Source organism: Ambystoma mexicanum, chromosome 9 (genome assembly GCF_040938575.1).
Source record: "Ambystoma mexicanum isolate Mex_15411 chromosome 9, UKY_AmexF1_1, whole genome shotgun sequence".
Taxonomy (NCBI): Eukaryota; Metazoa; Chordata; class Amphibia; order Caudata; family Ambystomatidae; genus Ambystoma; species Ambystoma mexicanum.
In genome coordinates this window covers 1,562,476,172-1,562,484,580 of record NC_090931.1, presented here as the reverse complement: position 1 = coordinate 1,562,484,580, position 8,409 = coordinate 1,562,476,172, and positions in this window count along the sequence as shown.

The window sequence follows — 8,409 nt, the reverse complement described above, 5'->3', positions numbered from 1 at the left end:
CCTTCACTCCTGAGGATGAAGTACAGATGGCTAGTGCCCACTTTGAACTCTTTGCTGAAGAACCCTTGGGTCTTCAAGCAACTGTAAACTTAGAGCCTATGGGTCTGGTTAGTCCCCAGAATAGGGTTGTGTATAACTCCCTACCTGTTAACTCTAAGGTGTATTATGTGGACAGTGTTCTTGTCAATGGCCAGGATACTCCTGCCAGGAGAGACACTGGGGCCAGCAGAACAGTAGTGGATGAAAGCTTCTTTCAACCTGAAGATGTGGCCAAAGCACCCAAAGGTCCCACTAGGATGTCTGGAGGCCCTGTCCAAATGGTTCCTATTCTACCAGCCCTCATTCAATGTAACAACATGACAGTAAGGATCCCTGTCAGTGTTCAGGCTGAGGTACCTGGGAAGGTCCTGTTAGGGAATGACCTAAGAACTCTAGGAGTAGTGTCACATACCCCCAGGCCTCCCAGTATGGAGAAGCAGAACTTAACCAAATTGGCTAGAAAGGCTACCTTGAAGGACCCTTCTAAGCCTGTGGGACCCTCTACTGAGAACCCCACTACAAGCCCTGGGTTTAGTAAGTTGACCTCTGACCCAGGCACCTTTCCGGATAGTATGCTAGGAACATGGGAGCCCCAACCAAGCTCCATCATTGTTCCCCTAGTCTCAGAGTCTCTGACTCCCCCTGCTTCTGAGGAAGAGGTGGATAGACCAACTAGGCCCCTATCTGGACCCGAGAGAACTGGTAATTCTCAGTGCTGGTGGAAAACCAGAAAAGAAAAGTCTAAGGCCAAAAACCTTCAGACTGTTGGACCTTCTACTGAAGACCCCAACTCAAATCCTAATATTAGGGGGGGAACTCCTAAAATAGGTAAGGGTAGATCTAAGAGGAAGGGGAAGCAGGTACATTGCCTAACCCCAACCCCTCCAACCAAGAGGCCTAAGACCCAACCTGCTCCCACAAGAGAGGTGGTGAGGAACCTTGGAGGCCCCTCTAGATCTAAGGGAATCCTTTATAAGGACCCCTTGAAAAAGCCTAACATAGGTTCAGAAGTTGTACCAACTTCTGAGGGACTGGTCAACCAGATCCCCTATAACAAAAAGACTGATGTTCCTCAAAGGGTCTGTAGGTCCGTTAGCTTACAAAAGAAAACCTTTGAGTTCACCATTGAGCACAGGTCAGGGTGTCACCATCAAAATGCTGATGGACTCTCTAGGATGTATATCATCGACTAGAGGTATGAGGTTCATCCAGGAGTGGATTAAATCCTCCTGTCCCTTAGTCTGGGGGGGGCGAGTGTTAGGGAGAATTCTCTGTTTAGGCTGAATTTCCCTACCTAGTGAGTCCCCCAGCAGCTTTGCGGGATTTCTGGGGTTTAATTTTTTTCTCCTGCCAAGAGTGAGACTCTTTTACCCTCACTCTTGGACATGTTGAAGTGTGTTTTCTTGGTTAAACCTTGTGTTGAATGGGCTATGGGGTCTTTTACTCCATAGGGCCTCATGTATTTTTGTGATGTGGGTCACACAGCACCCTCTGTGCCGTGACCCAGGGGTGTCCTAGGGACTCCCCAACATAGACTCCATACCCTGGGACTGACTACTGTCTCCCAGGGCATGTAAAGTCACCAAAGACTTTGCTAGTCTTGAATCCTGAACAGAACCAGTACAAACCATCATATTGTGGACGTACTGGCTGGGGCAATTCGATTGCCCCAGGGTCTGTTAGTCGAGGGGGCACGTCTCCGTCCCCCCTGATCGAGTTTTGGCTGGTGGCAGTGGAAACTACTTTTTATATTCGACCGCGAATATTTCCCTATGGGATTTCCCATTGTTTTAGGCTAACACATTTAATTATTTATTTACGGTAGCCTTAAACATACCGCCGGTTTATATATTTATTTTTATAACTCCGGTTGGGACTTTTTGCCAAAACTTGATTCTAAAATGGCGTTGGTGTTCGCCTCTGTAACTCTGACCCAAAGTGGAGCCCTTTGTTCCACTTTTGGCGGGCTTCTCCACAGAAGCCCTCCAAAGTGGTGCCACTCTGTCTGGGGTACTTAGGAGGGGTGGAGGGGGATTTAGGCACCCTGGACTGAGTTACCTTGGTAACTCAAGTCGCACTCCGTCCTGATTGGCCCAAGTGGTGAGCCGCCCGGCTCACCACTTAGCATGTTTGAGTGACAGCTAGGCTGGGTGAATGGGGGTTTGCTGCATAAAAGCAGGGCTTTGGGGACTGGGACTTCAGAAGTCGCCACAGGACCAAGAATCCGACGAGGGAAGAGCTGAGCCGACCTGCTTCGACGACACCACCCGGTGGAGCCCTGCTGAACCGTCTCACCACTTTTTCCCGACGACCGAGGAGAACTCTTAACGGAGTGGCTCCTTCCCTTGACTGGTGGGGACAACCAGTTTTCGCCTTCTTTCCGTCCTTTTGAGGTATCTCGTGGCCGCCTTGCCTGTGCCAAGCACCCCGGCATCCGGAATACCACACTTTACCCCCATACCGCGAAAGTCGGTACCAACCCTTTAACCGGAGGACTCCGCGGCTGGTTTCTTCCCGGGCAGTGCTACGACCTTTCTCTTCTGCTCTTCAGCGAGATATTCTTCTCCCCTGACCGACGTCGAGCCTTGCTGTCGCTGCCTGGAACAACTGCCCCCGCTGGAGGATCCTTTCCGCTTAAGGTACTGTGTTCCGCCTGGCTTCCCTTGCTACCGACTGTACGGGGTAGATTTAGTCCCCGGCTTTCGAACCTGGGAGTGCCTGGGACACTTTGGCTAAACTTTCTGAGCCACTCTAAACTCTTTTTGACTCTTTGCAAGACTTTGAATCTCTAACTAACAGTGTGATCTTGGGCACATTTTCGCTCCGGCTACTCTAAGAGTGGGCCCTGCCTAGTGACTTTTGCTCACCTGTGACTTGATTCTTCTTTAAGCCTATTGCAAGTGTTCTGGACCTTAGAGTGGTGTGTCTAACCTATTTCTGCTTTTTCTCTCCCTTTCTTGGAAACTACTAGAGTGTCATCTAACGTTAAGCACTCACCTCTGTTTTAATTAAGTGGTGTTAACCTAGAGTTGTCTAGATAGGAGAAAGGATTGAATTTACTTTCAGTATAACTGTGTTGAAGTGCTTTTACTATATTTTTGCTAGAGTGTTTTTAACTTATGTGTATTTTAAATAAATAACTATATACTTTTGAAACCAAGCTCTGGTCAGTGTTTGCTTGTGCTATTGTGTTTTGGTACATATTGTGTATACTTTACATACTGCCTAACTCTTCTTGAGAGAAGTCTGACTGCTCAGCCACAGCTACCAGGTAAATCTGGGTGGTACAGACTGCTACCAAAGGGGTTTACTGCTCTACCTGTAGTCTTAAATCTTTTGCAGTGTTCCCCAAGGGAACTGCACAGGTTTCTGCCTAACAGAGACTACAAACGCCTTGTAGTCCCACAAGAGAACAGACAACAGTTCTTACAACTAGCCCATGAGATACCTTTGGCTGGTCACTTGAGTTTCAAGAAGACCAAGGAAAGGCTCTCCCTCTACTTTTATTGGCCAAAGATGGGGGCTGAAGTAGATAGATATTGTAAGAGCTGCCATACCTGCCAGACTTCTGGTAAGGTTGGTTCCAAGAATGTGGCACCTTTAGTGCCTCTCCCAGTTGTGGGAGTCCCATTTGAGAGGGTAGGGATTGACATTGTTGGTCCCCTTGATCCTCCAACCTCCTCAGGCAACAGGTTTATCCTTGTTGTAGTAGACCATGCTACTAGGTACCCTGAGGCAATTCCTATGAGGACTGTTACAGCTCCGGCTGTGGCTAAGGCCCTCCTTGGTATTTTTACCAGGGTTGGGTTTCCTAAGGAGGTAATCTCTGACAGGGGGTCAAACTTTATGTCCCACTACATGAAGGCCATGTGGAAAACCTGTGGAGTTACCTACAAGTTCTCAACCGCCTACCACCCTCAGACAAACGGGTTGGTTGAAAGGTTTAACAGAACCATGAAGAGCATGATAGGTGCTTTGGAAGAACCCCTTAAGAAAAAGTGGGACCTTCTACTGCCATGCCTTCTCTTTGCTTATAGAGAGGTCCCTCAGGAGGGAGTAGGTTATTCTCCCTTTGAGCTTCTCTATGGCCATCCAGTCAGAGGTCCATTGGCCCTGATTAAGGAGGGGTTGGAAGGTGCTCCTCCCCTCAAGCCAGTCAGAGTGACTGACTATGTGATAGGTCTCCGGAGGAGAATGTCACACATGATGGCAGAAGCAAGTGACAACTTGAAAGCTGGTCAAGCCCTGGTCAAACATTGGCACGACCAGAAGGCTAACATGGTTGAGTTTACTCAAGACCAGCTAGTTCTAGTTATGCTCCCAACAAGGCAGAGGGCCTTGCAAGACAAATGGATGGGACCCTTCAAGGTTGTGGGAAAACTTGGAGAGGTCAACTATCTGGTGGATCTGGGCAGACCCAGGGAAGCTCCTAGAGTCTTCCACACCAACCGACTAAAAGCATACATCTCCAGACCTGATGTAGGAGCCTTGCTTCTAGCTTCAGCTGCAGAGGAGGAAGAGAGTGAATCTCTCCCTGATCTCCTCAGAGGTGTGCCTTTAGATGAAAAAATTGAAGGAGTCAATCTCTCTTCAGACCTGACACCTGAGCAACAAGAGGAGTGCAAATCTATGTTAAATCAGTTTGCCTCCCTGTTCTCACTGTCACCAGGCTTGACCCCTTGGGGCCAGCATGAGATACTCACTGGTGACTGTCTGCCAGTCAAAAGCAGAGGATACAGAATGTCAGAACATATCAGAGCCCACATCAAAGGAGAGGTCAAGAAGATGCTTGATCTCGGGGTAATAGAGCCCTCTACTAGTCCATGGTCTAGCCCAGTTGTGTTAGTACCAAAGGCAGGATCCAAAGACTTGAGATTCTGTGTGGACTATAGAGCTCTAAATGCAGTCACCAAGACTGATGCCCACCCTTTGCCCAGGACAGATGAGTTGGTGGATAAACTTGGTGCAGCCAAGTACCTCAGCACATTTGACCTGACGTCAGGCTATTGGCAAATAGCCCTGACAGACCATGCCAAGGAGAAAACTGCATTTTCAACCCCAGTTGGCTTGTACCAGTTTAAGGTCATGCCTTTTGGACTAAAAAATGCACCTGCCACATTCCAAAGGATGGTGAACCAAGTTCTGGCTGGGATGGAAGATTTCTGCATGGCATACTTGGATGACATTGCAGTCTTCAGCCACTCCTGGGAAGAACATGTGAACCACCTAGGACATGTGTTGCAGGCTCTGGAACAGGCCCATTTGACAATCAAAGCCAGTAAGTGCCAGATTGGTCAAAGTAAAGTGGTCTACCTTGGACATGAGGTAGGAGGTGGAGAAATAAGGCCTTTGCCCAGCAAGATTGAAGCTGTGCAAAATTGGACAACACCAACTACTCAAACCCAAGTGAGAGCTTTTCTAGGCCTCACTGGATATTACAGGAATTTCATTGAGAACTATGGGACCATAGCTTCTCCACTGAATGTAATCTCCTCTCCCAAATTCCCTAAAAAGGTAAAATGGAATGAGGAGTGCAATCAGGCCTTTGAAAAACTGAAGAGAGCTCTTTGCCAAGCTCCAGTAGTGAGAGCTCCTGACTACCACCAACCTTTCATTGTACAAACTGATGCTTCCAATGTAGGTATAGGTGCAGTTCTAAGCCAACTGGATGAGAAGGGTAGGGAGCACCCCATTTGCTTCATCAGTAGGAAACTGAAGGATCCTGAGACAAGGTGGGCAACTATCGAAAGAGAATGCTTTGCTATTGTGTGGGCACTGAAGAAGTTTAGGCCATACTTGTATGGTTCTACTTTTGTTATTCAGACTGACCACCAACCCTTGAGATGGTTAATGCAAATGAAAGGGGAAAATCCAAAACTATTGAGATGGTCAATCTGCCTGCAAGGGTTTGATTTCACCATTGAGCACAGGTCAGGGTGTCACCATCAAAATGCTGATGGACTCTCTAGGATGTATATCATCGACTAGAGGTATGAGGTTCATCCAGGAGTGGATTAAATCCTCCTGTCCCTTAGTCTGGGGGGGGGCGAGTGTTAGGGAGAATTCTCTGTTTAGGCTGAATTTCCCTACCTAGTGAGTCCCCCAGCAGCTTTGCTGGATTTCTGGGGTTTATTTTTTTCTCCTGCCAAGAGTGAGACTCTTTTACCCTCACTCTTGGACATGTTGAACTGTGTTATCTTGGACAAACCTTGTGTTGAATGGGCTATGGGGTCTTTTACTCCATAGGGCCTCATGTATTTTTGTGATGTGGGTTACACAGCACCCTCTGTGCCGTGACCCAGGGGTGTCCTAGGGACTCCCCAACATAGACTCCATACCCTGGGACTGACTACTGTCTCCCAGGGCATGTAAAGTCACCAAAGACTTTGCTAGTCTTGAATCCTGAACAGAACCAGTACAAACCATCATATTGTGGACGTACTGGCTGGGGCAATTCGATTGCCCCAGGGTCTGTTAGTCGAGGGGGCACGTCTCCGTCCCCCCTGATCGAGTTTTGGCTGGTGGCAGTGGAAACTACGTTTTATATTCGACCGCGAATATTTTCCTATGGGATTTCCCATTGTTTTAGGCTAACACATTTAATTATTTATTTACGGTAGCCTTAAACATACCGCCGGTTTATATATTTATTTTTATAACTCCGGTTGGGACTTTTTGCCAAAACTTGATTCTAAAATGGCGTTGGTGTTCGCCTCTGTAACTCTGACCCAAAGTGGAGCCCTTTGTTCCACTTTTGGCGGGCTTCTCCACAGAAGCCCTCCAAAGTGGTGCCACTCTGTCTGGGGTACTTAGGAGGGGTGGAGGGGGATTTAGGCACCCTGGACTGAGTTACCTTGGTAACTCAAGTCGCACTCCGTCCTGATTGGCCCAAGTGGTGAGCCGCCCGGCTCACCACTTAGCATGTTTGAGTGACAGCTAGGCTGGGTGAATGGGGGTTTGCTGCATAAAAGCAGGGCTTTGGGGACTGGAACTTCAGAAGTCGCCACAGGACCAAGAATCCGACGAGGGAAGAGCTGAGCCGACCTGCTTCGACGACACCACCCGGTGGAGCCCTGCTGAACCGTCTCACCACTTTTCCCGACGACCGAGGAGAACTCTTAACAGAGTGGCTCCTTCCCTTGACTGGTGGGGACAACCAGTTTTCGCCTTCTTTTCGCTTCTCGAGGTATCTCGTGGCCGCCTTGCCAGTGCCAAGCACCCCGGCAACCGGAACCCCACCACTTTTACCCCAACCACGAAAGTCGGTACAACCCTTCAACCGGAGGACTCCGCGGCTGGTTTCTTCCCGGGCAGTGCAACGACCCTCTTCTTCTGCTCTTCAGCGAGAACTTCTTCTCCCCTGACCGACGTCGAGCCCTGCTGCCACTGCCTGGAACAACTGCCACCGCTGGAGGATCCTTTCCGCTTAAGGTACCGTGTTCCGCCTGGCTTCCCTTGCTACCGACTGTACGGGGTAGATTTAGCCCCCGGCTTTCGAACCTGGGAGTGCCTGGGACACCCTGGCTAAACTTTCTAAGCCACTCTACACTCTTTCTAACTCTTTGCAAGACTTTGAATCCCTAATAACAGTGTGATCTTGGGCACATTTTCGCTCCGGCTACTCTAAGAGTGGGCCCTGCCTAGTGACTTTTGCTCACCTGTGACTTTGTGCTTCTTTGAGCCTATTGCAAGTGTTCTGGATCTTAGAGTGGTGTGTTTAACCCATTTCTGTTTCTTTTTACCCCTTTCCTTAACCTACTAGAGTGTCATCTAACGTTAAGCGCTCACCTCTGTTTTAATTATGTGGTGTTAACTTAGAGTTGTCTAGATAGGAGTAAGGGTTGAAACTGCTTTCATCATAACTGTGTTTGAAGTGTTTTTACTATACTTTGCTAGAGTGTTTTCAACTTATGTGTGTTTTATAAATAAATAACTATATACTTTTGAAACCAAGCTCTGGTCAGTGTTTGCTTGTGCTATTGTGTCTGAGGACATATTGTGTATACTTTGCATACTGCCTAACTCTTCTTGAGGGAAGTCTGACTGCTCAGCCACAGCTACCAGGTAAATCTGGGTGGTGCAGACTGCTACCAAGTGGGTTTACTGCTATACCTGTAGTCTTAAATCTTTTGCAGTGTTCCCCAAGGGAACTGCACAGGTTTCTGCCTAACAGGCATGGAGAACGGTTGCCCCTAAGCCCTCTGCCCTCATATACTGGGTGCCTGCACATGTAGTAATGAGTCCCCATGCCACAGGACTTGAGCCCTGCCAAAACCAGTGATTAGCTGAGCATGGCAAGGAGAACGGGTGCCCCTACGCCCTCTGCCCCCATATACTGGGTGCCTATGCATATAGTAATGAGTCCCACAT